We start from the raw sequence: 26,680 nt of genomic DNA, 5'->3' as shown, positions 1-26,680 counted from the left end.
TAGTCAGTGGGAGAAAGAGGTGCTTCTGAGGTGTGATTTGTCCAAGGTACTTCCCACCTTTCTGCTGGGTTGAGCCTTATGGAGATGGAGAAGTCTGCCTGAGAGGTGCCTATGGTTTGGCCAGAGAAATCCCTGCTCTGAAGACTGAGTCAACAGTGTGCATTGGATATGACAAAAGTAGGGAGAGGCAAGAGAAAATGGTCATGGAAAATGGCACCAATATTCCTTTCCATGTGTTGAAAATTTAATTTTTGAGCTTGCCATGTTTAGGCAGTATTTCCATTTCAAAATAAACATATATAGAAACAGGTTTATAGAAGGAGCGAAACAGCCTGAAAGGAAAACAATGCTCTAATTTAGGCTGAGCCATTCTTTTCATTTGCCCAAAGCTCACTTTTCTAATTTCATTTCTCCTAATACCAATAAAAGTATTTGGGCTGAGCCACACTGAGGTTTTCGCTTGGGCTTAATCACCACACCAAATGGAAAAAAATGCCCAACCTATTACTTGCATTTAGACGTTCATTTTCCTACTCCTGTGGGAAATAGCTGTGATTACAATGGTAATATCTTTTCTGCTATTGCTTCTCCTGTTAAATAGATTGCATTATTGGGGACCCAATCTGCATGCGATGTCCTTGATGCCTCCTTTTTGCCCTACTTCATGTTTTAATTGTCACACAGGAACCCCTGCAAGTGCACAACTGAGGGAAAAGGGTGAAGCTCTGCAGGTATTTTTAGGAGTTGAGATCAGCTGATGAGAGCAACTTCTCCCTGGGTTTTCTGTTTCTGCCTGTGGCATGGAAATAGAGATGTAGAGTAACAGCTGTCCGTGACTTATTTTGAATCCTGCTGACTTTCAACACAAAAAGCAATATTTTGGTGGTATAAGTAAAATAGAATTTGCCAAAAATTGGTTTTCCTGATGTCATATGAAATTAAACAGAAGAATCCTTCATCTAAAATTTTTAGAGTAAACAAATGTAGCTGGTTCGGTTTGAACCAGGCAGAAACACCAATTTAGTGTAGTGGTTTGGTCCAAAATACTCATTACTATTTACCTTCTGTGAGGTAAGAATCAGGAGAAACGCAAAGCAGGGACCAAACTTGAAAGAATATAAAGAAGTTTATTAACAGACCTAAAAGAAGGAAAAAAAAAAAATCATACCACACCTTCAGAACACTTCTCCTCCCCCCACCTTTCTCCCTTCTCCCAGTGACAATGTAAAAAGACAACCCTTGAGATGTTCAGTCTGTTTATCACTTCCATAATAACCTTGTTCAGTAAATTTAGGAAGAGGAGTCTCTCTTGCTCATGCTATGAAAACAGTATCACAACAAGACAGCTGCCCGGGTTGGTTCTCTGCTCGCATGTGAGTCCCTTCCCATGACTTGCAGTTTTTCCCACAACTGCTTTCGAGGGTCCACTCTTGAAATTACTGGGGTAAAATTTTAAGGTTGAGCCATTCAGAAACAAAAGTTCTTTTCACCCATCTCTGGGAGCATTTAATCTCTAAGAATAGAGGCCCTTCTCCTTCCCTGGGAGCAAAGGCTCCTCCTCATCTTCATCTTTAGGACTATCTCTGGGAACGCGTCTAGGAACTGAGGTTTTCTCCTTTTCCATTTGGAGCAAAAGTCCTCATCGCTTCCAACTCTCCCTGTTCAAACTTCTCATGAAATTACAGCTGCATCAGCATCTGCCTATCTCAGCACAGGTGCTTTTGCTCACAAGTACAAGTTGAACACTCCACCCCCCGCCTTCATGAAATTACAATGGGTACTCGGATATATCATAGCTTTACAACAGAATTTCAGCTTTAAGCATCTCCTCTTTCTCTTCCCTCAGGTTTTCAGCTCTTCCCAGCACTAAAAGGGTTAATCTCACCCAGGCCTTGCAGCTGGAATTTCGCTTATCGCTGTTGGTCACACGATCTTTTGCTGGACAGCGGTGCAGCTTCAGCTGAATCTTGGCTGCACTGGAGAGGGGGAGCCGAGCTGCTCCGTCTGCCCACAGCAGGGCTGGGGGAGGGTTCTTCGGGTGGAACAGGGCCCATTGGCTCCAGGATGGCCGTGGCCCGGCCCGGCCTGGCCCGAGCAGGGCCTGGGCCGGGCCCGCTGGTCCCCGCAGCCACCTGACCCAGCGCCAGAAATGAGACAGAGCTGAGGGGGAGGGGGGGGTTTGTCTATTCTTAAGTGTGGATCATAGAGTTGGTCACAACTTTAAGTGGCTTAAAGAATTGTCCATATTCAAACTGGCCAGCTGAGAGGTTCTGTCAGGTCAGGTCACAGAGGAAGCTGTAAGCACCCCTTTGCAGGGACATCACTTCCGGGACTATGCTTGCTAACCCATGACAACAAATTAAACCCTGAAACAAACATGGGGTTTATCTTAGGGATGGAAATTTTTTTTTACACAGTTTTTTAAAGTAGTGTTTTCTGGAAAACAATTTTTTCATAAATTCCACTTTCTGGAGAAAAAAAAAGAAAGTATTTTGGGTTATTTCAAAACCCAGAAATACATTGATTTAGGAATGCTGCTTTGTTGTCTTGTCAGATTTTGTAGCTGGTGTGTAGTTTTTCCTTTCTTTTTGAGCTGAGCTCCCCTTCTAGGCTCTCTCTTTCCTCACCACTCCCTGCAAGGTCTGTGGCATTGCCTCCCTGAATCTGAAGAGGGGAGGGGAGAAAGAAGGTCACTGTGAGTGACGAAGGCTGTTGTGTATGTAGGAAAATGTGGTATTAAAAAAAATTCATAGGATGAGGATTGAGCTGCATCAAGACTGTTTTTGTAAGTAAAATATTCATTCTTCACCGAAGTATTTAATTTTTTAATCACTATTTCAAAAGTATACATTTTCCCCCTTTTTTCCTATCTCCATTTTTAGGTCATCAGTCACTGACACCACTCAGAAACATATTTTGTAGGAAAAAGGCCAGGGCCAACCCACTGCAGTTTGTGATGGTCAGCCAGGATTCATCTCAACCCAAAAAAGCCCAAAGAGCATCCTAGTGCTGGATCTTAATTTCTTAGAAACATCAGATGCTTTGCATTGACATGAAATAAATTCTATGATTCAGATAACTCATTTTTAAAATCCAAGTCTCATTGTGAATTAGCTAAAAATGTGAATTTATCTGCTCTTCATTTATGCCCTATGCTGCAAAATTTTGGTAATTCTAGGAAGTCTTTGGGAGAGAGGGATAATTGCGTTCAAGTTAATCTGACTCCTAACTCCAGGTAGAGGGATTGAGGATCAGCTCCTTCATACAGTCCCAGTTGTTCTAAAATTAATAGATGTCCGTAGCAAACACTATCATTTCTTCATTGGGAAACTAGTTATATTTGTGGATAACCCAAAGAGGTTTGCCAAGAACTTCTAGGTTTTATATTTTTCTAATTAAGAAAATTAGGGTGTGCTGTTTCTACGTGACTGAAATCAAGACCATTCAATACATTATGTACCTACTTTCCTGTTTCTCACTAGTTTGATGATTCTTATAGATGCTTTTGACTGTATTATTCATTATCTACCAGATGCATTTTCAGCATTTTATTACAGTTTGACAGACTAAACAGAAGTTTAAGTACAAGTATATATTTTTCTTGGTCTTTGTTCAGAGTTGCTTTAGCTCTTGTGAAGGTGAGCACTGATTTCCAGCTGGGAGCCAGAGCAGTTTGAAATGTGTGCAGCAGACAGCTGAGGATACAGTTTAATTAGCCTACTTTGATCTTTTCTATGGTGGCTGATGATTTACTACAGCTTGCAGCATGGTGAGGCAATTATGTTCATGGTCATTATGACAGCATCCTTTGAGCCAGAGTTATCGTAGAAGTAAGATTAATTATAACGGGATTTTGTGGGGCCCAGAAGCCAAGATAATGTTATATTCAGAACATTGCAATAAAGGAGGACTTCATAATCAACATATTGGGAAAAAATCTGGCCTGGATGAGGTTAATAACAAATCTCTTTGTAACTTTAGAGAGGAATTCACTTGCAGGCTGTGCCAGACATAAAGTAACTTGGGCAATTTTTTGGAAGATCTTAACTATGTCCTCTTGCTTGGGCTGATGCCACTGTCAGCCCAGGATATGGTAGCAGTGCTGTTCTTCAAAGCCTTCAGAATTATATTCTTTCTTATAGAAACACAGAGGAAAATTTTGCAGAATATAGTTAGGTACATGATAACTTGAGCATTTTTCTTTCTTTGACCCTTGTTTTTTACTGACAACACTTACAGATTATTGTCACTGCTCAGATCCACTGCTGAACCAGGCTTTAAGGGAGGACCTTCCCTGACAGCTGAGGTCCTACCCCACCTGCCAGGGACCACCTCTCCATGATCTGGTGCAGCCTCACTGTTTCACAGACATTTTGGGTCCATGAATTCCAGCAGCATTCAGTTTATAGATGGCAGCAAATACAGGGGACACTAATGTCAAACTGCAAGATATACAAATTTCAGATGTTGAAGTGCTGAAAAAGTCGAGACTTATCCTCTGAAGTCCAGCTTCAGGGAAATTACTGAACTGAATGGGCTAGATAAGCAAATAAATAGGACCATTACAGTGATTTTTCTCTGGATGCTAATATATTTTTTTACATATTCATTTAAAAAATTATTTTTTGAAAGTAATCAAATACTATAGCTGCTATGGGGAAGGAGAAATGAACAAGGGATGCTGGAAGTAGCAGCTGGCCAGCAGGCTACTCTGCAGCTCACAGGAAGGTGAGCACTCACCTTTGCCACCCAAGGGAAACAAGAATATGTGATTTAGTGCAATTCCTGGCTTTGGTTGTTTTTTTTTTTTTTTTTTGTTTCATCTGGCCTTTCTATAGGTTTCTCCACTAAAACAGGTTGCTGGTGAGTGCCAGACCTTGCCTTGGTGGCTGTGATTTGACCTGCTGTGCTGGTGTGCTTGCTGCGTCAGCATTGACGTGCTAACACAAATCTCAGTGTCCTGCAGCTTTGGCTGCGGTTGGACAGTTGGACACAGGTATTTCTGTCCCTGTCCCCACAAACTCTGCCAGCACCTCTCAGCAGAAGTGTTGGGCATGGGAGGGGGTTGCTCTCCTCCCTCTCACCTGCTGCTTATCAGCTGACAGCTGCCCAAGACGAACCATTGCCTCTTACACTTCGGAAGGGGGCTGCCCTCACCGAACGCACTTTTCCCAGGAGCTGCTGTGTTTTGTGGTTTCTCATCAGCATGCTACTCTCTCCTCTTAGTCGCTGATAGCAGGTGGCTTAGGGGGGTTTAAGGCCAAAGATGAAAGGGCCATAAGGAGTGAAATGCAGAAGTCCCACTGCCTCACTGCTCGGGCAGTGGGGTGGCAAGCTTTCCTCTCCCACTGTCTATGCTGGAACAGCTATATTGCAAATTTTTTGGCTTCACCCATTCATACTACTTCATTCAGAACAAGTGAAAATCCCAAAGCATCTGCCTTTGACTGCTTTCAATTAAATGCCTGAGAGGAATCCTTTGTCTTCAACATTTCAGACCACATGAGCAGTCATGGGTTAAAAACCTCCCCAGGCAGACAGGAGCTGTAAGAGCCGCCTCAGTCAGTGACCCTTGGATAATGAGGTCACTGGGAGATTTCAGACCCATATGTTTGTCTCTGCCCAGGTGCTTTGAGGATGTGTAGACATGTGTCAAGGATATGTCAAAGCTCATGGACACTTCTACAAAGCTCAAGCCTTTCCAAAATGACCCACTTGCCAGACACTACCCTCTGTGTGGCAGCTCAGACCAGGCTCCTGAAATGATTTTATTTAAAGCTTGTATCTTTCCTGATCAGTGTGAAAGAGGAATGTTACTGTATTCCTTCTGTGGATCTTGTCCTTTAAAGGATATAATTTAAAACATTTTTATTGCCATTGGAGTTTTCTTACTTTTTTTTTCTTGTGGCTTCTGGTAACTCCTGGTGTCTGTGGCCAACATACATCTTTTCTTATATCAGCTGTTGATACAAATGAGTTGCTGTCGCAGTACAGGGCTATACTGCATTGCTTTGTGGGATTGCCCTCTTGTTTTCTTTGGGTTTTAGTTTTGCCATACTTTAAAATGAGAGGAGCCCTCTGTGCACAAGGGCTGGCATTCCGATTTTAAGGGTATTAAATACAATTTAGATGAATCCTGTGATGTGGACAAAGGGGCTTAGTGCACTCTGCAAAATTTGCAGGCTGCAAGTGTCAGACTCACCTAAATGTCTCCATCACTTAGGGCTGAGTGCCTAAGTTGACTGGATTTCCAAATGTACCCAAAACCTGACTCCTACTGCTTGTAACACATCTTGTGAAACCAGGCCTACAGTGCTTCAGTTCTTTGAAAGGACTCAAGTCCTGTGCTTCACACAGGAGTGGGAGGGGGGATTAATGCATTGCCCTAAAATTAATGCTTCTTATCAGCTTTTGACATGCCTGGATATCCAGCCTTAGAGGGGCTGCCTGAGTGCTCAGCATTGATTTTGGGTGTCACTCTGGGGATTGTCCTCTGGCAGTGTGGCGTTGGCCAGGATGGAGAATAGTAACACAAGACAGCTTGCCCAGCCTGGACTCAGGATCTCTCACAGAAGTGCTGGTTAACTGCGTTTAAAATCCTTCCTCTTTACAAACAGAAAAATCTGAGGGAGCTTTAGCAGGATGTAACTGCAGTTCTACAATGTTAGGGAGTATTTTGCCAGACTTTCGTGGAGGTGGAATATGGACTATCATCATTTCTGTAAACACCCTCTGCTCCTGCTTTGCTCCAGCAACAGCTCTCATTTTTCATGCTCATTGGAGACAGGGTGGCCCTCAGTGTCCTCCACACACTATTTGAAAGCCAGACATCTCCCTCCTTCTGCTCTCTTTTGCAACTGGTAACTTTTGCAAGAGCCTTGCAGATCCCTACCTTCTGAACCTGCTGCCAAACATTAGTTGGAGGCTGAAACTTCTCATGCAGGTCCCAGTGAGGGAACATGGTCTCACAATATAATGATAATAATTATTCTTCAAATTAGACATTGCACTCTGCAGATTTGCTCATTGCTTTGCCTCTCTGTTGGCTGAGTGCCTAAAATAACAGAGATTGTCTGCAAGGCACTACTACATCTTATTTTAATAACTATAACTCACTGCTTTTTTTTTTTTCTCCAAATAAAACTTCTGATGGACCCCCTGGTTTTGACCACATTTTGTAGGTCTATTGGATTGTAGAAAAATAAATGAAAAACATTCACAGGAAGGTGTTGTGAGAATGGGTAACTATTCCATGCCTGCAAGGTGACAAATACTGGCTACTGTGTGCACATGAAAGGAGTAGGAAAAGAGAGTCTGGAGACCCGTCCAAGAGCAAAAACTGGAATGGAGCCAGGTGGTTTTGCTTGCTGCTTGGGTAGCTCTGCAATGGGAAGAAAATTGTTCTTTATGGCCCCTGCTTGGTGATTTGAATTAGTTTGATTTTTTCAGGTGCCAAATGCTGCTGGAGAGGGGTACAATTGTAAACGTAGGAGGGATGGGAAGAGAGATACTCCATAAGATGCTTCCAGTCAGGTAGATCTGGTTTTGTGGGGTGAATGTACCATCCATTAGGACAGGGCTGCCAATATTTTAAAAATTTGTTTATTTAATGGATACTTTTATTTCATGGGGTTCAGTGCTGAAGCAGAGCTAACTCTAACCAGTATCTTGTAGGCACCTGAAAGCTGTAGGCTCCACATTTCTCTTCACAGAAGATTTATGCTATGGCTGAAATGTAAGCAGCCTTTTGGGTACAACATCCCAAAATCTCCCACAGCAGGCACATCTTACAGAAAATTTGCTAAATCACCTAAATCTTTGTAGATCTTTGCATGCAATCACCTTTATGGCAGATCCTCACATCTTCTTTGTCCACACACAATTTGAGAGTTAGCTACAGGCTGTCTGATTATCCCAGAGGATTTTCTGAGATCTTAGGTTATTTTTGTTTTTTGAAAGTGTTCTGTGCAAGTTGTTATTATAGTTTCCAAAGAGGAAAATGCTGTGTAATTACACTGTATGTCTGTTATTCCTGAAGTCATGAGCTGATTTGATCCAGATAAAATATGAAGAGCTCAGTCATGTTTTTTTCTGCTTGGCAGAAAAGGCTACCTTGGTAGCAAAGTGGCAGGTATGGACTGGGGGGTGTCAGAGCACTGGCAGCAAATGCTGCTTCTGCCTGAAGAGCTGTTGCAGAAGAAAAGGATACAGAGCTGAGATTTAGGGTGGAAATGCAGTCAGTAAGCTCTTGAGCACATCAGTGAATATGAGCAGGTGAAATTAAGTACCTTAATGCCACCTTTACTCAAAGTAAGTGTAGAAATACCAGAAAGGATGTGATGAGGGAAAGATAAGATAGGGAGAACAACTAAATCTTCTCCTTCTATTTTTCTCTCTGCCTTGTGTTATATGATAGCTTCTCTTCTGTAACAGGGTAAATATTTTCCTGCATCTGGTACAGAGATTCTGATTTTTCCAAGAAGATATTATAAAACCAACATAATCTAATGAGTTGTGCAGCCTGGGCCATTTCAGACAATGAACACTTGTCAGTTTAGTTGAGGTGCCAGGGCTGTAACAATCAGTGAATGAATTCCAGCAATGTTTTGGACAGGTTCCTGCTTCCAGTTGGCATTCACTCTCCTGTCTAGTTCTCTGCTTGAACTCTTGCATAGGAGTAAGGCATCAAGCTGTTACTGATTTTTAAAGCTGGTTCCCTTTGGCACCAGTTGCACTTCAGCTGACTTCTACAAACAAACAGAAGGTTTTTCAAAGTTTCGTGGAAATTTGGAAGGAGTCTCCCATTCCCCACTGCCTGTACTTTGAAAATAAATACACTGCTGTATTTTCCTCTACCTGACAATGCACAGTCTTTGCCTCTTCTGGAGCTGACAGTGGTTTTCTACACACGATCCTGGGTGTAGGTTTCCTTTCAAACTGTTTTTCCCTTCTACCTGAAGGTATCCCAATTCTGAAACAATCAGAAAGACTTGAGTTGTCAGACTGATTTATTTATTTGTTGAGATACTAATGAAATGAAACAGGCACAAGCCAAAAGTTTCCATAATCAGGAGATTAATATTAGGCTCTGACATTTTTATTTAGGCTAATAAATAAATAGATAAGAAAAAATGCTGCATGGCTCCCAGCAGCTGTGTTTAGGGTTGATGGTTTTGTGTCCTCAGTTCTTAAGAAAAAGAGTTTTACCTACATACATAGGTCCAGAGGTCTGTGTGCTAAGTGTCTATATTTAAAATCCTGGCCATTGTTTTAGTTCACACCATCTAATAGGTAGGCATATTCCAGCTGCCAGTGTCATGAGTCTGATGCTAAGATCATGCTAAAATCATGGCCTAGAATTGATTAATTCCAGTTCTTTTCCAGTAAGGAAATCAGAAGGTCACTGTCACTTCCAGAGCTTCAGCTTTCTACTCAGTTTTCCATAGTACCTTCTTTCAGCTGCCCAAGTGCTGTACATTTTCCTATAACTGTCGTCATAACAACTTTTCATCGGGGGAAAAAAGCACAATCTGTCTGCAGTATGAACTAGAAACCTGTTTTACCCCACTCAACAAACAATCCAAATCTACCCAAAACTTTATGGGCTGCCACAATTGCTTCATGGACAGAGCTAATGGGGGGGTTGGTATAGCTATAAAGGGTTGTGCCGTAGTGCAAATGGGAAGCATGTGGCAAAGTTTTTCAAATCATATAAAAAAAATTTAATAAGATTTATCTGGAAAATATTTGATAGAAGAAAGCTAGAGCATTGATTCAGAAAGGCTGAGACTGTAAGATGCCAGAACAATCTGCTCTGCTGTGAGATTTCCATGGAAGACTTCCAAAACCTATGATCCAATCAGTAACATGTGATTGCCTCCTGCCTGAAGACAGAAACTACTGATTCTGGGTCCAGCTTTTCTTCCTGATTTCCAGTAAGTCAGGAAGTGATGTGGGCCAAACGGTCAAGGGCTGAGGAACTATTTTAATGAGGATCACAAGCTGATGCCAAGCCAACATAGGGATTCCCAAAAAGTGGTGTGCCAGATGGAAATATGCACATCCTGAAGAAGAAGTTACTGCAAATATGTGGTGTCTTTGGAAGATGTAGACTCTTAAGAGAGACTGTGGGTTTTCCATCCTCTGGAGATATTCAGAACTGGACTGGAGAGTTCTCTGAATCCAAATTTGAATTTAGTCCTGCTTTTCAGCCAGGTGCCGGACTAAATGATCTGCAGATATCCCTTCCAAACCCAGAATTTATTATATTAATCTTCTTTTATTTTGTGTGCATGTATGTGTAATTTCCTGGGTTGTCTAAGTTCTAGCCTTGTCATCTTGGTCAGTAGTAAAGTGCCACAAAGCCACCTATCAGAAAGTGTCAACAAGTATTTCTCCATAGTGGGTTTCAGATAAAAGTATGTTAAAATGGGAAGGGGAAGATTGATGGTGTACTGCGTGTTAGTCCAAAAGAGAGCCTGGAGGTCTAGCCATGGACCCACCGGCACTACGGCAGGCACACACTCACAAATACAAGCAGGCAGACAGGGTATGCTCCTCACCCGGAAGAGCTTCCCCGTGAGCTGATGTGAGCGCACGCAATGGCAGAGGCGAAGAAGTAAAAGAGAGGGGACTCTCCGTGTGTGTTCCATGCAGAGGTTTATTCTGATGAAAAGCCAGGGACAAAGAGCCAGAAAGCCAAAGAGCTGACAAGGGTCCAGGGATTTTATAGTGGGGATAGGAAAGGTGGGGAAAGGGATCACATTCCATGGGATAGAGACAAGTAGGTGGGGTTGATGGTAAGTGAACCAATGGGAACAACACATGGGAGGGACTTAGGGAAGGATCCAATGGGACATCGAGGAACAAAGAACTTTCTAGACTGTATGCATATTAAACAAGGAAAATGAATATACATAACCTCATATATAAAACTGGGAGGGGAAAACATTAACCTATCGGGGAAAACATGCAAATATCAGAACAAAGGAATCATGGGTTCTCACTGTAACTGAAAGTGATATACTAAACTTGGGTTTAGTATATTATTCAAACAGTTGGCTGTGTGAATTCTCATCAGGAGACAGAGTGGCTGGAGCCACTTCCACCACCACAGAAGATTACAGAAGATTTTGTAAGTAGTCAGTTTGACGGCTGGGAGAAGGAGAAAAGGTAACTGAAAGAGACAGACTTTGGGAGTTATGTCACCAGGTTCCATCTCTCAGTTATCCCTATCACATCTCTACTGTAGTCACCATTTTACACAGAACACATGATGTAATCAAACTAGGGCCTTGGGAGAATGGATGAGCTCAGTTCTTTTCCAATTGTATTTTCTCTGGCATTGGTCAGAGTAGGGCATTTCTGCAGCTGATGTCTCCACTGGACCTCCATGCAGCAAAACCAAACAGCTGAGTGCTCAAGGTCACTAGGGTTCTTTGTTGCACAAACAAATAACAGCTTAATGAACTTTTCCAGGGCAGAAAAGAACAGCTGGGTCTATTTTTTTGGAAATGTTGATAACTATGTTTGTCAGAAAATAAGAGTGACTGTTGAAACTGTCTTTTCTTTTTTACTTTTTTCCTCGAGATTCATAGGTTACAAGTTTGGAAGGCACAATAGTGCTGATCTAGACCAATGTCCTATGTAACGCGCATTTCAGGACTTCCCGGAATTCATTCTCATTTTCCCTCCTTTCTTTAGGGAAAGACAAGTCATGATGGAAATCTTCCTGGTGAGGAAACCTAGTAAACTATGCTTACTTTTTCAGTAGTTACTTGCTTTTCTAGTGAAAAATCTGTGTATTTATTTTCTAGATTGTCTAGTAAGCTTTAAGCTAACAGAACTTTATGTTAAACATCTGAGGAAGTTTCCATCATCTGCTCTTGTTCCTCATGGAGGTTGTTACTAATGCAACTAAATTATCACTTCAATGAACTGAATGGCTGAAGCTCTATCCTGCATGATCCCAAGACTCCTTCAAAGTTGCTGGTAGGGATAGATGTCTACATTTTCTGTCTTTGGGTATGTTGTATAGTGCAAGTCTCCTGCATTACTCAGACAATATTCACTCTGTACCAAAGGATTGTTCTACCCATCTCCTTTTTTTATTTTTTTTTCAAACTTGCGTGCTCAGTACATGTTTTTTAAGGTGTTTTCTTTGATTTCTTAAGATGCCTGTAACCACCAGAGCTTAGAGAAATGGGAACAAGCTGTGGCTGCTCTTATTCCTGCTGGATTTAGCAGTTTGAGCAGCTGTGGCCTATAAAGAAGGGTGAGGGAGTTGACAGGAGTGAACCTCTGCGCTAATTTCAGAGCTGCCTTTAAAGGTGAAAATAAGTCCTGCCAAATTTCTTAAACATTTAAGCCTTGATGAAGCTCTACTCAGACCTCATGACCATCCTAAAAAATGGGCATTGGTCTGGGGTACCTGGAAGTCCAAAATCTTTGGGAATCACCATTGGAGCTCCTGTTGCTCATATAAAGGTGTCTGGGAATGGCTAGCTGTGTGAGCTTTCTCTCTTACTCAGGTCTGTGTCTGGAGATTACTTTTTTCAATTCCTCTCCCAGTTTTCCAGATCTATTCTTGAAGCTGTTACCCCAGTAGTAAGAATAGTACATTTACAACTATTTACATTTTTTTTTTAGAAGAATTAATGTAGCTGTACTTTATTCCTTCCATACAATTCCTTTAAATTTGCCTTCAGGTCTTGCTTAGATTTGCTTCTAGGCTTGTAGGAGATGAAAGGCACTTACCTTTGCTGTAGAGAGAAACACAAGGAAGGAGGAAAAATCAGGCAGGGTGAGGAGCTGTTACTTCATGGCCAGAGAAACATCTCCTTTGGGATGCAAAGGGCAGGGCTTGTGGATAGCTGTTGTTGGGATTCACTCCTGCCTGAGCAAATCTGGGTGAGAGGTAGGAGGGTGCCCAGCAGCAGAAAGAGCAGTGCCTGGAGGCACAGGCAGCTTCTGGGGAAATAGGCACCCTTCAAAGTGGCGCTTATAACTTCTGGGTTACCTGTACGAGTATGGAAATAATAAAATTTAGATAAGAAACCTTTCCTACAGGGAAAACTATAGGAGCCAATAAAATAATAAAATGTAGTTGCTTGAGAAATCTCTAAGAGTTCTTTATACTGGTGTCTCCCACTCCCTGTTCATTTTTAATTTGGGTTTTAACATAAGACTTGATTAAAAAACCACAGCCAGATGGTGAAATAACATTGTGAAGAGGTGTCAAGTGAAGAAAAATGAAAGAAGGAGGGGAGATGCTATGTTAATTTATCCAGGGAATATGACTGAGATTATTACTGTCTCTTTAAAAATGTGATGTAATTCTCATAAGTTTTCTTTTTTCTTTTTTCCTTTTAGTTCCTCATTTTCTCAGCTGCAGCTATAGAGGAATTGAAAAATGAAACCATTGTTCTGATCAAAATTGCTCTGGCAACTTTGGAATCAGGCTGCTTTGTTGACAGTTTAGTAAAAATACAGTGGCAGTTCATGTATGGGGAAAAGGGTTTCTTATTTTGAGAAGAGTAGTTGGCATATTATGGTAATTATATTTCTCATATAAGTTTTGGCTTGTGTTCCATAGTGACAATATTTTTTGGTTGTCTCAGTGAAACAACCATGTTTTATATTTGCTTTGTTGGAGAATTAAAATACTGTCTTATTATTTCTTTAGGTGATTGAATAGAATGGAAAAGTTATGAGAGAGCCTGGCATATGGTCATTTAAAATCAAATCTGTGTTTCCTGACAGGATTCTCTTCATGTACCTGTGAATGCTGGGCCTGAGTGTGTTGAGTATTATAGAAATGTCAAATTTTACTAAGTTTCATAGACTAGAGTAGCACAGGAAAGGCTACAGGGAAAGGAAGTGAAACAACCACAGAGGCAGTACAGAAGATATATAGACAATGTGGGAAAAAGAGAAGTGTCAGAGGAGGGATGTACCAGACCAAGTACTAAATTGGAACAAAAGCAAATTAAGGCCAAGTCCTGCCTTTGAAAGGAGCTTGACTTTAGGGCTCCTAAATATCAGTTATGATTGACAGGGATCTTTAATTAGCCTTACACCTGGATTTTATGGGTGAGAGAAGGGTATCAGGGAGAGCAAGAGGTATGTGTAGATATTGTAACAGTGTTAAGGAGATGCAGATTACTGGGGATTGTGTTAAGCATTATGAAATACCCTAATTTGTCTGGAGTAGGCTGAAGGACAAGTGGTGCTGATGACAGCAGCACTCAGGTATTCCAGGGTGTGAGTGGCCACAAATTTCTCTGTTGAAGTGACAGAATTCTCTATACCTGACACAAGGAAAATCTTATAGAGAAACTCTCCAGGTTCAGTAAGATAAATAACTGCTTTAAATAGAGGAGAGAGAGGTTTCAAAGTGTGGAAAAAGGGGCATCAGCAGTCACAGAGGTCAAAATGGGGTGGAATGAAGTGCAAATTGCCAAATGCACCTAATTGAGACACACCAGAAAAGGATATTAAAACAAATAACAGAAAATTATTTAGTGGTATAGGAAGAGTAATGACTCTGCTATGCAGTGAGAATTTTACGAGGGTTAAGGGTACAAAATGTGACACCAAAATGAAATGATTACTTGGATTCAGTTTTCAGTAACAACTATGGCACTGGTGATTAGGTTAAGTATAACAGCCAATGGAAAAGAAAACAAGAGAAGTTCTACTACTAAAAAACTACAGAGGATGGGAGAAAATGCAGTGTGGCTTTGGCCAAGGGGTGTAGCAGCTGTGTAAATGGATAGGCTCCTATTTAAAAAAGAAGAAATGCAGTATGTCCCAGATTTCAGGTTTCTTAGTGATCTATATGGGAAACACAGACATGCTGCAGGATGGAGGGATGAACAGAGGGTGGGTGAGAACCCAGGCAGGCAAGAGAGGAGAGAGGATTCATGGAAAGGGCAGTATCTAGGAACACTGTGAAAGGAAGTGACACTGCAATGTATTTATATTAATGACAAGAGGATAAAAAATAAGGATGTGCTGGTGACATTTTGTAGTTTCTTGAAGCTGAGAGGTATGTCCAGTGTTGCAGGGCATGTTGTTACCTTGAGAAGAGCTGGGTGCCCTGGCAGACTAGAGTTACAGAAGATGTGACACTCAACTACTCAAATAAACGAGATTCAAAACTCTGTCCCTGCAAACTAAGAGAAACTTCTGCTAATAAACTGGGGATTTGTTACATGTGTGGGTTCACAGATCAGCTATGGGATGCTCACGTAGCTAAACTTAAAAAAAGAAAAGAAACTTGTCCTAAAAATCCTTAGGGGAAATATTTTCAACTGACTTATTATACACACAAAATCACAACAGAAGATGCTGAAGAGACCTCTAGGTGGGATGTTCACTTCTGGCCATGGACATTCAGAGCTGAGCTGTAGAGGAGGATTGCTAAAGATAATTGAGTAAAAGGATATCTGATGCAAAAAAAAGCTAAAAGAAATTGTCCTGCTCGGTATGAAACATTGAAAGCTTGGGAGAGGACAATCCATAAGACAGTGAAAAAACCCCTAAACAGCTCTGCTAAAGGCATGAAAATGGAGGTCAAGTGAGTACAATGAATATCTTTTTCCTGGAAAATAGGAATGAAATCCTAACCCCAAGAGGTGCTGAACTCTGAGAAATCATTAAAAATCTGTATGACTTTTAAGATGGAGCTGGTAGTTTCTGAAATGGTTTATACAATGCTGCTACCTACACCAGCAAAGGGTTGGTAGGTTGATAAAAGACTGCTTGTCAGATGAAACTACCAACATAAGAAAAGATGAGAACATGTTTTTTATATCTGTGAAAGCTGCCAAATCGGTCAGAACAATAATGAACACAATTAATTCCTGGGGTTTTTTCCCCTTAAGTTTGAGGCATTTATGAAGATTATATCAACATTATGGCTAATTTAGTTGAAAAGTGTGTCTGAACTGTGTGACACAAGGAAAAAATGATGGTTAACATTTCCTTTATCCAAAAATAAAACCCAAAATAATCTGCAATCCTGCTGGCCATCATTATCAGCAATAAATCTCTACTTGTGCTTAATTATGCACTGACATTAAATGCCATCTTGTACACACCTTGCCAGCATGGGATTGCTCTTCACTTGGCTTTTGTCTCTGACAGAGTGCTCTCACCATGAATGTGAATGAGTGCCATGTATCAATTGCAGCATTGTTTCCTAGCTTCTCCTCCTCATAGAAAAAAACCTGATTGAATAAGTTTGGGTACTGAATGTGAACCCCATCTGATGTAAAAAATACAAATCCTCACAATTTTAGGTGAAAACCAAAATTAATGAAGGAAATATCACGTCTCCAGAAGCAGAATTCTTCAGGCAGCTGAAATGTTGCTCTGCAGATTTGCTATCTACTTAAAGATTTCCCATAATTTGTATTTTCCAAAAAGGGCTAATCAGTCCATAAAGTATTACATCTTCTAAACTATTTGTATAGCATTAACAAGTGGGGCATTCCCTACTTATAATTTTTCCCTTTATAACTATGCTTAGTGCACATTTTGTGTTCAAAATGTCTAGGTTCCTTTAAAGCCAGAAAAAAAAGAAAGTTTTTTTCCCTTGACTCCTGTGATAGGATTTTCTCATAGCTTTTCCTTCTCCACAAGGTTTAACATGGATTCCTCCCTTTTGAACTGATAAAACACAGCTGGTTATACTGTCAAACTGCAAATATCAAGGCATGCTGGCTAATGGGTGAACTTTAACCTGAAAAAGGAAGACATTCAGAGAAATGTGCATTTCAAAATGTAGATTATATCTGGACATTCTCTTTATATTCTTTGTTCAGAAATTCAGATTTTACATTTTTGTTCATTCCTATATCCAGGATCATAAACACACACAGATTCTGTCTGCATGCAGCAGGTAGAGATACATGTGCTTATATTTTCACTAATACCTCATCTCCTTTTGGGACTGTTCTCTTGTGTCTGCTGTTCCTTCCCCCTTGTCATGTGCTTTCTACTATGCACTTTCCCCCTCATCTAAAGACTTGTGTAACCTTCCCTACTGCTGCTCTCAAACTCTCCCATTCCCATTTAGTCCAGCCATCCTGGCTCTGATCTTTCTTCAAGGCAAAATTTCTTTTCCCTCAATCAAAATCACACTTTACCTGGCTCTTCTTTTGTAAATTTGTGTTTTTGCATCATGTACTGTTCAGCAGTGTTGTCTCCAGGACATTGGCTGTCTTCTGCTCCTTCTTCACACATGCTACCTCACAAGCAGTTGGGACTTAGAAGCTGCTGTTCTTTCTGTCCTGACTTTCTATAATTTCTTCCCTTTTCTTCTGTTTTTTCTTCCTAACTCTTCCCTGAGATGTTCCCTGCATTCTCTTCTGTGGTTTCACTCGGACAGAAAAAAGCCTCACACAAGATGCATGTTACTGACTACAAAGATGGCATTATTGACAAAATTAATTGCACTTTCAATGTCTCACCCAACTTCAGAGGCCTAAAAGGTAGCCATCTGTAGTGAGATGAATACACCCTGGTTGTGAAAAAGCTATACTAGTAAGAGAAAAATTGTTCACAGCATTATGTTCCTTTCTATCTTGCACAGGATTACTGTAACTCAGGTCATAAGGATTATGTTATTTAAAAGTATATTAATCAATTTATCCCAAAAACTGTAGAAAAAAACCTCTATGCTCTCCAGCAGCTCTTGGTAAAACTCAGGAGACATAATTGTTTAATGGGCTGTCAAATAGTAAAATAAGCTCTGTGAACGCAGATGACCATCACATCCCTCACCAGGTTATGTTCCAAGCACAAAGTTCCCTGACTTTGCCTTTCTTGTATATAAAAGGGAAAACATGCATTTAGAAAATGAACAAAACATTTTAAACTATTCAATTAATTCTAAAATTAATTCTAAAATTAAGTCACTCCCTTTTGCATTCTTCTTTGCTTTAGCTCAGTGATATAAGCTTCCTTCCTAATCTTTTTGTCCATAATCTGCCTGCTACTCTTCAAAACTTTCTGTTGGAAGAGGAGTTTCCACATAAAATTATTTTAAAGTCAGACGCTTCATTCTCTTCCCTTTTGCTGCAAGCTAGGCTCTGCTGCATGTCTCAGGTAAATTTCTACTTATCGCTATCTGTCAGATAATTTTGCAGTAATTTTTCTATGTCAAGAAAGATTATTTTACCTCTGCCTGTTTTTTGTTTTTAGAGTTGTAATAGAAAGGCTAAGATTGGTGTGGATACAGAATGCCTGGGTGTGCTGCCCCTCAGCTGAGAGGGCCTCCCAGAAGGGCCGGTGTTAATGGCATCCAGATTAGAGGTTCATCAAGACCCCATCACATCCACCTGCAGTTTCATGATGTGCTTGGAAAATCCAGCTTGTAGAAAGGAGAGCAGTGCTATGCAGTTCTGGGATGTTATGTTTAACAATTGTTTCCTTTGCTTTCTAGACCTGATGAGATAGTTCTGGGAGCAGTTCCAAAATGAAGGCTTTGTGGGGTTCAGTAAGAAAGGCTCTGTGTTTCACAATGTAGTTTTGTTCCCTTATAAAAACTTAAGAAACTCACAGTAACAACCTCAAATCATGCTGCACACAGTATGATTTTCAGAGCTCCCTCTGGGAAGACTTCTGCATCATTTTGCTGTGGCAACCAGATATTAGTGAAGAACCCATGCAGTGAGTGTTTCTGCAAACTGTTGACACAGCTCACAACAATAGATCTGTCTGCTCACTCATGAAAGTTACACAAAGCCAGGAAAACCTTCAAGCGACAGTGTGATTAGTCTTTGCTGTAAAATACCCTGGTGAGGAAGTTATTATTAGTGAATACAGTAAAAACCTGCCTTTTTATAAAAAGTGTAGCTTTTGCAAAATCTTGTTTCAACACAGGCCGCTCAGGATAGTTAATAAGCCTTACAAATAGTTGGAAGGCAAGTTGAAGTGAGATTCAAGTTGGTGCTTTTTTCATGCTTACAGGTAAAATGAGACCTGGCTGACATTCAGCTATCCAGGAATACGAGTGGTCCTGCTGGCTCTCCTTCACCAGAACAGGTGAGCTCACTTGGACCTGGCAAGAGCCAGGTGTCCACCAGAGGAAAACACAGGGCAGTTTTATAAAGAACTTGGCCAGCACTACTTAGAGGAAAAGGGTGAACAAGTAATCCTGAAGCCTCTCCTGTACTCCTTGGAGAATATTTAATTCATGCCACCAATTACAGCATTTCCAGGCAGTAGCAAATCTGAAATCAGTATAACCTTTACTTTATCTCACCACCAGTGGTGGTCTCAATTCCTCTTGTGTGAGATAACCAAAGGCTCTGGGAAGTCAGCTGAGGGAGGTCATGGAGTAAAATATGAGTAATACAGGTTGAAAACTGTCTGTAAATAGCCCAGAGACAGCAGCAACTGGACATAGTATTCTGAATCTAATGCATTTCTAATTGTCACTTAGAGGAAATCATGCTGATTCTCTTTTTGCTGGATCTCATAATGTTTTCTGTGCCAATGTATTAAGTTTGCATGGCTTGGTTTTTGGTAGTGGGGGGGCACAGAGGTGGTTTCTGTGAGAAGTTGGTGGAAGCTTTCACCACATCCAGCAGAGCTAATCCCTGATGGCTCCGAAGATGGACATGCCACTGGCCAAGCCTGGGCCAATTGTAAATGGTGGTAATGCCTCTGTGATTGGCATCTAGGCCAATTACCTATCTTCAATCCTGGTAAAACCAAAAAAAAGAAGAAATGATTGCTATTGGACTCCTTTTGGAGATCTAGTTTGGCTGTGACACTGTGATATTCAAACTTTTTTTTTGATCTTGTGTATTTTCTTGCAGAGTCCTACAGACATTTGCCCTGACTGACACTTTCCCATGGAAAACAACCAAGGCCACCACTTGAGCAGAGCTGGGGAACACTGGCAGCATCTGGGGAAGGATATTTCCTGCACTGTATTATCAGCCTGGCACTGGATGACTGATGCCAAAATATTTTAATTGAAAAAGAAAAAGGTAATTTTTCATACCAATATCAACCATCAAGAGGGTAAACTCTCTGCTTGTCATTTTGTGCTGAGTGAGCCAATAAAAACATCATCACCTTTCTGTTGCCCTCATGGTGCCCTCCTCTTCAGCAAACAGCAGAGTAACGTTCAAACACAAGTCAGTGTTGTGAGGAAAAAGAAAAGCTGACTTGAGTGTAATGGTCTGTGATTTTTTTTCTGGAGGGTTTCAATCCCTGGAAAGATTAAAAATGATTGTATCTCTACTACAGGACTGCAGAAGGGTTTAAGGGAATTACAAACCAATTTTTTTAAAGTAGGCCTTTTTACAAAAGGTTTAACAAGCCTGTGATATTTCTATTATTTTATTCTTATCACATGGTGAAATACTTTTCTGTTAGAGTGGAAATAAGATCTTTTTGTTACCATTTTAGTACTAACTCTCAGTTGGGCTGTCAGTTCAAACAGCAGGGGAAATAGAAGCACAGTGCTGCCTCTAGGAGGTCCCTCATCTGAGAGACATCTGAGGGATTATGAATCAAGTGAACAGATTTACAGAAGAAATCAAATTATTTCTCTCAGGAAAATTTCTATCATAATCATTAAAGTCCCTTTCACACAGTGGAAGGTCAGGTAGGATTGTAAGAATTGTACATTCTCTCAGTTTTGGCATCTCTTTTTAACACTAATTTCATTTCTTGTTAGAAGAACTTTTCTTTGCACAGCTGATCTCAAATGTCAACAGTCTCCCCTGCTAGCAGCTCTGTGCTGCCATAAATCACGTGGTTATTGCACTTCGGGGATGTTTGAAACTCAGTGCCCATGAAGACCCATTTATATACGAAAACCATCCACCACTTTCACAGGCAATCTGACAGATGGATTCTGTCTCCATAGGTATCAAGTAACCACTCCATCACTTAATCATTTATTATAGCGATAATCACCATGAAAATTTCCCAAAGGGAGGCTTCAATTTTTCACTTCTGAAGCCACACCAGAGGAATTGAATCTGATTTTAGTATTCTTGTCTTCTCATGAACTGTTCTCTGTATCTTTGTGCTCACGGATAGGCATGAATGAAAATTAGATGAATGAGTACTTATAGAAAAACAGACTGTAATAATGTACTGGAGGAGGAAAGGAAATTAAACCAGAGAAAACTCTCAGTGACTTCTGGTGGCCTGAGAAGGCATTGTGGGATCCATCACTGAATGCATTTCCATTGTACCGGTTATTTATCTGAAGACAGATCATGCAGAAAGAGTTTTCTTAGTTTTAATATTTCATATCTGTGAGTTTCTACTACTGTCCAGACACATGCATTGCAATGTTGACCAACAAAAACAACCTGGACTGAGCTGCAACCTGCAGGTCACAAGTTAATGTGGTGTCATTGGTGGTCCAGGTATTATTTTACAATGAGGTGAAGCCTGTGCATGTTGTGAGTGCCCAGCAGGGGATGGAGGTCCCTGGGGACCCACAGTATTGGGCTCAGAATTGTGACACCTCATGACAGTCCTGTGCTCCTCCACAGCTGTTCCTTTTGGGAGTTCTGGTCCATGTGAGTTTAGGGGATGCTCAGCCACTGACTGCAGAAGGGTGAGGGTTCCTCCCTCCCGGATTCTGTAGGTCAATGATGTCACTTGCAGGGTCCACAAGTCCTGTGGGAAGTGGTCTTGCCCCTGGGAACTTTCTCATGTGGAAGGTTAAATTAATTGTTTGGGGTTTTTTTGCAATTCTTTTATAATATCTGGATATTAATTTAACTTTTCTAGTATCCGTGCCATGTCAAGGCCACCTTACTATCATGGCATAGGTTCAGTGTCCCTTGTCACTACAGAGAAAGACAAGCGTTCTGAATTTGATCTCTTTGCTTTGGCAACTGATGTCTTCTACCACTAACTGCCTTTTTGGAATTTGATTTTTGGAAGCTTGTTTGTGTGAGCAGAAGAAGGTACAGAGTCTCATCCTCTTGACTCATTTGTTCTCACCTGAGTGGTGGCTGTGGGAGAGATCCAGTGCTGGTTCCTGGTACTGTCCACTGTGTTTCAGCCCTCAGGAGTTCACGTGCTGTCAGTTCTCACTGGAACCAGATTTGTGCCCAGTCATTTAAATTGTAAGATACTTGGCTTCAGCAGGAGCACATTTCAACAATTTGTTTGTAAAAAGATTACAGTAATGTTTTTCTCCCTTTCCCTCGCTTCCCTCATGTGTTATCTGATCCGTAAGACATCATCAAACCCCCTACCTTACCTGCACATGGAGAGCTCGTTTCCTGAGCATTTAAAAGCCACTAAAGAACAGTCACACACTGTTATTTTATGTTTTGTGCAGTAGAGATTGAAATGCTTGGCTTTTCCCCCAGAAGTTTATTATTCCATTGTAAAAGTAAAGTTGAGTGAACAGAGCTATTAGTTCAAAATGAGGGGCAAAGATTTCAACAATGAAATCAGAAAATTGCTTAACTGAAGGGAGATAGAGCCAGCTCTCCCTGGAAGCCAGCTGGAAGCCAGTTCTGCTCTGTAATGGAGTGGTGGGTCTCTGACAGGATCCTGGTGCCTCCTGCCTGTGACCTCCTCCAAGAGGTTTGACTTCTGCAAGGCTGTGTATGGTGCTTTATGCCTGATGGCTTTGAGCCATAGGAAGCTGTTGCTGTGTAGCTTGTGGGAGCAGGAGGACTGGCTCTTCTCAGCCTCTGTGTTGCCAACTCCCTCCTCTCTGTGCAATGCAAAAGATGTTTCCTAGCTTTAGTCAAACTGAGATAATCTCAGTGGATCCAACTTAATGTAGTGAAAAAAACCTCAATTTTCACCATGCTCTTATCTTTAAAATTTTTCAATTCTGGGCTTTTGAGAACTAGTAATTTTGACTAAAATGCATAGCATCACATTACTGAAAACTGCTTTTTGCTCTGCCTGAAGGAATACCCGCAGAGAGAACGGAACAGAGGGAAAACAGGGTCTATCTATTTCCAGCTGGAAAAATGGACTGTTGGATGGGTGAAAACATGATGGACCACCAGGCTCACTGGGTGTTAATCAATGTCTCAAAGTCCATTTGGTTAATAAGACATGAAGCATAGACATGATTAATAAGACATGAAGCACTTCACACAGGCAGCTTGGTGATTCACACTGACCCTGACACTGATCATATTTTCTGAGCGCTGCATGAGGAAATGGAGTGCAGTTTTAGAAAGTATGGAGATAGCACTAAATTAGAAGGAGGGATTGAATTGCTGAATGGAAAAGATTGAAGAAGAATGCAAATGATTGTGAGGTTGGAAAAAGTTCAACAGAGGGGTGGAAGCTCTGCACATGGAGCAGGATGATCCCCTGCACCAGTTGACCTGACTGTCCGAAAAGCCACTCTGCAAGAAAGGACCCAGGGCTGTGATGGACACCACATGGTGTCAAAATTACCAGTCAAAATTACACTTACACAGGAAACAAGGCAGGCTGTCCACTGGGCTCCACCAGAGGTAGTGTGGCCAGGAGGTCAAGGGGAGTCTATGTTCCCATTTGTTTAGCACTGGACATGGAGCTGTGGGCATCCCAGCTCAAGAGGGATTTGGACGAACTGGCAAGGATCCAGAGCAGAGCTCCCATGGTGGTCAGAGGCTTTGAGGAGAGACTGGGACCTATGAACTGAGCTTGTTTGATGCAGTCGTGGCTTCAGGGTGATGAGCCAGCAGCCCACAGCTGCTTCAGGAGGAGTTACAGGGAGGACAGAGTCAAACTGCTCTCTGATACAGCATGAGGAACAGTGGGCAATGCCCAACACAGCCTTTGGGGGAGTTCACATTGGTTATGAGCAAAAAACTGGTTCAGCATGAAAGCAGTGTGGCAGTGGAGAGCAGGGACCCAGAGAGCACCATCCTTGGAGGTTTTGAAGTTGTAGCACACCTGACATAGCATCAGGTGTGCTTTGACAGGACTGATGGGTGAGGGACCTGCTTAGGAGCTGGGTTTTGATCTTGTACTTACTGAAGCCAGTAGTAAGGCCCTGCCAGCTGAAGGACTGGAGGCTTTTCCAGCTTCACCTTTCAGCCCAACTGAATGGTTTGCTGTTCCTTTTGGTCATGTGTAAAATGACTCTAAAATTATTTTATCGTGGTTGGACAGAGTAATATAGAGTGACCTGTTTCAAACTTTGCAAACCATGGCAACAGACTGTCAGGCTGGAAGACTAAGGTATACTGAAGTGTTTATGGGTTTTGAAGCAGGCAGAAGAGTCAGGGTAAGGTGGGAGAGACAATGAGGTGAAGGGGGTGAGACCTGGCCAGGGGAAGGGATTAAGAAGTATATAGATGAGGCCTAACTATAAAGAGGTGGGGTTTGCATGAGGCATAAATAGGAAAACAGTTACTTCTGAAACAATCATGTGAGAAAATGGAAGGGTTTAAGGTGTGTAAAAGGCTTTCCAACCTCAAACTAGTATTTATGGCAATTGGGAAGAAGGACTTTTGTTCTTTTGCATATCAGTTTTTAGTAATTATAGATGTTCCTCTAAATTTGCTAGAACTATTCAAACATAATGGCATGTTGCAGAGTTTCACAGGGATCTTGTGAAATATGCTGTGTTATCAGATTAAGCATATTGCAAGTCAGTGTTTAATGCTGGCTCGAGGAACTTAAACTAGAAATTTACTCGTGGTCATTGAACACAAGACTTGTTGAGGTTTCTGGGTGCTGTGGCTCTCCTCTGGAAGAGCAGACATACTCTGGGAGCTTTGCAAGGGTGTCAGATGGGAAGAGACAGAAGGGCTGAGGCTGCCTGGGAAAGGCACCAGCCCAGCACTGTGTCCATCGCTGGAGCTGTGCTGAGAACTGGCGCGGGCTGCGGCTGTGGCTATTGTGTGCTGTGAATGGCTGCTTCATGCTAACCAGTCTGCAATGGCTATTTTTAATCCCAAATTCTAACGTGGGTTTTAGAACAGTGCTTGTCTTAAATGTGAAAGAAACCACAGAGCAAGGGACTAAAGGGCTGTTTTGAAAAAAGTCTGGAAGGGAAGCCATGCAGACTGGAAAGCTGCCCTGATAAAACCCAGCTTTAAAGCAAAAAAAAGAAAAGAGGGACATCTCCCGAAGAAAAGGGAATAATCCTTTTCAAGGCTGCCAGCCAGAGTAATGGATTCAAGGCTGGGTCAGATGCTGGGGTTGACTCTAGTTGTGTATAATGATGTTACATTTTAATTATAAACTTGTTAACCCAACATTGCCTTGACCTAGATGAATAAGGAATATAGCTCAAAGAGTAGTTAATATGAAGTTAGAGATAGCTAACCAGCACTATGTTCTTACAGAGCTGAAGGAGAGAGCTGTAACCTGTGTGCAACTTGTGAATAAGAGGCATTCTAGAGTAGGTGTGTAAATGAATGTGGTCCTGTCAAAGTCACGTTTTAGAAGGGGATTCCTTGCTCCATCCTGCTGGCTGAGAAGCTCTTCTGAAGCAGGCTGCAGGCACCTCCCCTTCATTACAGTTTGTTAAAAATTAATGATTTCTTCACAGCCTTGCGGAAGTCTTTGTGAAATTCCAGCCCTGACTGAAAGTACCTGGATTGCAGCAAGATGAAACTGAACAGAGAAGTGTGTTAGTAGTATCCAGTACTGTTCAATTATCAGTTTAGTAGTCCTCCAAATTGAAGGACATATGTCTTAATGTTGTGGGGTTTTTTTCTCAGACATTTATGTACCTCATTCCTTTTAGAAATGTTGTTCACAGAAAGAGATTTTTTTAAATGTATAGGTTGTCTGAAAAGTTATATTTGTCTATGCAAGAAGCTTAGCTGAGGCATATCTGGAACATATGTGTTAGTCAGGGACATCTTGGAATGCTGCACAGATTTCCTATTTACAATAAGGCAAGCTTTGGCCCCAAGTGCTTACTAACAGCTTTAGCAATGGGTATAAATAACAATTACTTGGATAACTCAGTGAGACCTGACTGTACTCATGAGCCTTTAATGTTTCTTTTTTTCTAATTCTGTGGGATTTTTTTTGTGATGTGACATCCCAAAAGAAGGTAAAAGTGTCCTATGCTTAATAATGTGTAAACATTACTGATGGAAGAGAATTTTGTCATTAAGATAAAGACTCTTCCTCTTCCTTCCATGCCTGGGGTAATCTTTACCTCCCCCAGGTTTGGATCTGATTCTTTTCTCCAAGACTCCTTGATGATGTTTGTACAGTATTTTGAAGCCCAGAGTTAAGATATTATTGCATTTTACATTAAGAGGAAAAGAAGGAATAAATCTTTTTTCTTTTTTTTCTTCTTGCTGTAAAGAGCACTGTGGCAAATGAGACTGCTTCAAGGAGAGGTAAAGATTAGTGCTACAAAAGAAAGGTCTTTCGTCCTTGCTAAATGGAAGGGTCTCTTGAAGAAAAACTGAAGGCAGCATGATTGAAAGTGTGTGGAAACCACAGAGCTTCTTCCATTGCCTTCACTGGGTTTTGATTTAGGCTCACAGAGTGTCCATTACATTTTATTACCCCTTTTGGACACATAAAATGTTACTTTTGTTGTTTAAGAAAAAGAAATCATGAATGACTTTAGCATTTACTGGAGCAAGTCATTGACTTGAGCCAAGTGTAGCATGACTCAGGGGTTCAAAGCAAATCCCCACGGCCTTGTGCTCCACTCCACTTTATGAAGCCCCCTGAGCAATTGCTGTGCCAGTCC

At 41.3% G+C, this 26,680-nt stretch overlaps 1 long non-coding RNA gene across 2 annotated transcripts in view; it reads left to right on the top strand.

Annotated features, from left to right (window-relative positions):
* LOC121668321 overlaps nucleotides 1-20,176 on the top strand; it is a 107,230-nt gene extending 87,054 nt beyond the window's left edge. Inside the window, exons 1-3 of one of the 2 annotated variants that reach the window (XR_006017336.1) lie at nucleotides 11,007-11,134; nucleotides 18,979-19,053; nucleotides 19,833-20,176. This is a non-coding gene — a long non-coding RNA (uncharacterized LOC121668321). Of the gene's footprint in view, nucleotides 1-11,006; nucleotides 11,135-18,978; nucleotides 19,054-19,832 lie in introns of those variants that run through there. The other variant, XR_006017335.1, reaches the window with a different exon arrangement.
* The last annotated feature ends 6,504 nt before the right edge of the window (nucleotides 20,177-26,680 follow it).

The sequence above is a fragment of the Corvus kubaryi genome, unplaced genomic scaffold, assembly GCF_017639235.1.
Source record: "Corvus kubaryi isolate FWS band 111438036 unplaced genomic scaffold, C.kubaryi_AGA036_p1.0 37385, whole genome shotgun sequence".
NCBI lineage: Eukaryota > Metazoa > Chordata > Aves > Passeriformes > Corvidae > Corvus > Corvus kubaryi.
This window is presented reverse-complemented; position numbering and strand designations above follow the sequence as displayed.